Below are 4,012 nucleotides of genomic sequence, written 5' to 3' on the forward strand. Positions count from 1 at the left end.
CCTAATTCAAGGTGCCAGCTCTAGGGGAAGTCTTTCTCTTTCTGTGGACTCTGGAGTAACATCTCCATCCCTTCTGCTCCTGGGCAATCTTCAAGTGGCTTATTATCTCTCTATTCTGTCCCTGCTTCTCAGTTTCCTAGTTTGCTTGTTTAATCACTTTCATATCTCAAAGGAGATTAACTCAAAACACATCCTATGCAAACCTGGATTCATTAACATAACAAAGGCAACACATTCCCAACTGATATTATAACAAAAGACACAAAAGTCAGGATTTACAACACAAATTTTGAGGGGACAATTACTAGTAGTTCCCTAAGCACAAAACTTCCTGCCCAGCAAGAAAAATAAAAGCACTCCATAGGAGCACTGAAAATTTCTAAAGCTACTGAGAAGCCCAAGATTCAAGACTTATAAATGAATTGATGTATCTCTCAGTTTGTACAAATAGTTGGATTGGGGATTTGCTCACAGCAAATATTAATAATCACAATCCCTATAACAGCATTCACTACATGTGGTGCTCTATTAAGCTCTTTACCTATATTCAATCACCCCAACCTCACAGCAGTCCTATACTAATAGGTGGATACTACTATTATCCTAGTTTGTCGAATGAGAAAGCAGAGTCACAGAGAGATGCTAGGTTACTTAATCAAAGCCCACATCTAGTAACAAACACTGGAAACGGCATTGGAATCTAAGCAGCTCCAGACCGAAGTGCTAGTTGCTGTTGTGAACTTCTCTTGAGTCAGCCCCCGACTCATGGCACACAACAGCGTGCACATTGGACGACACTGCCATCCCCGTGATCAGTGGCAGATACATCACCACTGTGACATGACTGTAGAAAAACAGTAATTTGGGGAGCAATAACATGGGCATTCTAGGGATATGGCTGAGTTTATACAATGGCCAACTAAAGGAAACTAGGAAATAATGCCCAGCCTACAGAAAAGGGGCTTTATAATCTCAGCATAAGCCAACCATCTTGGGATGCAGATGCCTGCAACATTTAGAAGTGTTTTCCTGTTCTGCCACTTTGGCAGAAGCAGAATGTATTACAAGACTTAGAGGCAAAGCTCAGCTTAGGGAAACCACTGTCAATCTGTATATTCCAGTACACACCCATATACCACCATTGAGAGCAATGTCTTGACCAATTTTTTATAATAACAGAAATCTATTTGCTCACAATTTAGGAGGCTAGATGCTTAAATTCAGGGCACTGGCTCTAGGGGAATGTTTTCTCTCTTTCTCCACAGAGCCTGTATGATCGATCGTACTTGGTGGCCCTTGCTACCATATGCATAATTGTTGTTGTTGTTGTTATGTGCCATCGAGTTGGACCTGACTCATAGTGACCCCTCCTTGGGTTGCCAAGGCAGTATCATTAGGGAAGTACAATGCCCAACCTTCCTTCCGAGGAGTGGCTGGTGGGTTTGAACCGCCAGCCTTCTGGTTAGCAGTCAAGTGCCTTAGGCACTATGCTACCAGAGCTCCCATATGCATAATTAACATTCATCAATGAAGTAAATGGAGTCCCTTAGTGGCACAGACAGTGAAGACACTAACTGGAAGCTTGGTGGTTTGAATCTATGGAGACGATCCTTAGAAGAAAGGGCTTCCCAAAGATCACAGTCATTGGAAACCTTACAGAACATGGTTCTGCTTTCACACATGGAGTAACCAGGAGTGGGAATCGACTGGACAGCAGCTGGCAATAAAATAAATATATGATTGCGCTAATTGCCTAAATTCTGACCCTCTGAACCACTACAATTACTTTATTATGATTCTTTCTATTACTTTCATGTCCACTATTGTAATATAAATTAATGAAACCTTTTCACAATCCCCCTCCAACTTAAATTCTTCACACTACCCCTGGCGTAAGTATTATCTCCACTTTGCAGATGAGAAAGATGGAGCTCAGAGAACTGCTGCAGGTTAATGAGCGAATCAGTGGCAAAGTTGAAGCACAATGTCAGGTCACTGGACACAGTTCAGTGCTCCCTACCCTTATGTCCTCACAATTTGCCTGCATGTCCATCTCTCTCTAGTAAGCACATTCATATCCATTGTTTTATCCTCTTTTTTATATTTCCCAAAAGCCTAATAAATTGCAGGACGGCAGGCATTATTTCCAGTGGATGCAATGGCGTCTCCAAACCTGCCCAGCAAAACTCAATTCGACCTTTGGGCATTCCATCGATTAGCTGCAATAACTGTTGTTCGGATAGCTCTTGGAGCTACAATCGTTGTTGAACAACTTCAGGAAAATTCATTAGATTGATTAGTCCAATTAACTCAGAAACTGACATACAAAAACAGGCAGGAAACCCCTGCTGGGATCCAAGAAATAAATAAAAGACATGCCCTTGGCCTTGACTGCATGAATAGAAGGGGACCCATGGAAATTTCCACTTGGAGTGAAAACACTAAAGCAGTCTGGGAAAGAACCAAATTCAAGAGTGGCTCAAGAAAGAAACAAAGAAAAGAATTAAGAACTGCTAGGAAGGCAAAAGCCTGAAGAGTGAGCTCAAAGAACAGACACTCTTTGGAAAGCCCAAAGGCCAAAGAGCTGGGAGGGAAATTTGCAGAGCATTCAAGAAAGCTGAGAGGGAAAAGGTCTGTGGTTGAGAAGCATGACTTTCTTTGTTCAAAGCTGGTAATGAGATTAATCTGTTTTTCTGACTGAATGGAGCACATAACAAAAATAAGAAGAGAAATCCCCCTTGTTAAAAGCTTAGCGTTCAAACAGACTCCTCTTACATATTATCTTGGGGTACCAGTCTCATCATCCATTGCTTTGGATAAAAGCTTTACTTAAGAATAAAAACAAACATCTCCTTTCCTATTCTCCAATTCGCCCTTTCTTTCTTTCTTTCCGTCAGTCCTTCCTTCTTCCTTCCCTCCCTTTCTCCTTCCTTCTTTCTCTCTCTTTTTTAAATTTAAATATATAAATGCTAATACCACAGATTTCAGCTATGACCAAAAATCTGGCCATACTGTGCCTATCATCTTTGCTGCTAGCACTTTCATAACAGAACTAACCTAACCATTTAATTGGCTGTGGTGGACGGATGATGGAATTGGGTTATGCTTGCAGTCATTTCAAATACTTTTTTTTTTAATTATTATTTTTTTATTTTTTTATTGTGATTTGGGTGAAGATTTACAGAGCAAATTCACTTTCCATACTGCAGTTCACATACACTTTGTCTCATGACATTGACCACAATTTACCACAATGCAACAGCTCCCCTCCCACTTCCTCCCGATAATTACCTCTTCCCTGTGTCCATCCCTCCATGTCTTATGTCATGTCTAAAAGGCCTGTGTCTTTGTTTCTCAAAGTTAGTCTGCCCAAAAGACCCACACCAAAACCAAACCTACTCCCACTGAGTTGACTCTGATTCATAGTGACCCTTTAGGGCAAAGGACAATTGTCCTATAGGGTTTCCAAGGCTGATAAATCTTTACAGAAGCAGGCTGTGTCATCTGTCTCATGCACAGTGGCTGGTGAGCTAGAAGCACCAACCTTCTGTTCTGTACCTGAACGCTTTAACCACGATGCCACCAGATCTCCTCTAAATGAGCTAGAAACCAACACAACACTGCTTCTAAAAAGGCATGGTTATCATGATACCAAGGGGTTATTTGTCTAGAAAAGCATAGCTCTCTTCTAATATGAGACTAAAACTTGGAAGATGAGAGACAAGGAAGGACAGACCAGAAAGGACAGGGACCTCAATAGAAAGACCTAGGTGATTCCCAGAAACTCAAAGACAAGCACAAAACCATTATGTGAATTTTCACAGTTATGAACAAAAAGTGAAAATGAACACAAATGGCATCATCCACATACCTGTCAATGTTCTACCTTGAGAAACAGAGTTTGCAAATAAGTCACCAGAAAACAGGTCAACCTCATGTTCTTTAGGGCAGTGGGAATCAGGGATGGACTATATGATGCCCAAGCCAATCTTTCTGAAAACACTGATTACAG

The sequence above is a fragment of the Orycteropus afer genome, unplaced genomic scaffold (genome assembly GCF_000298275.1).
Source record: "Orycteropus afer afer isolate SDZICR_OR568_19922 unplaced genomic scaffold, OryAfe1.0 scaffold00251, whole genome shotgun sequence".
Classification (NCBI taxonomy): Eukaryota; Metazoa; Chordata; class Mammalia; order Tubulidentata; family Orycteropodidae; genus Orycteropus; species Orycteropus afer.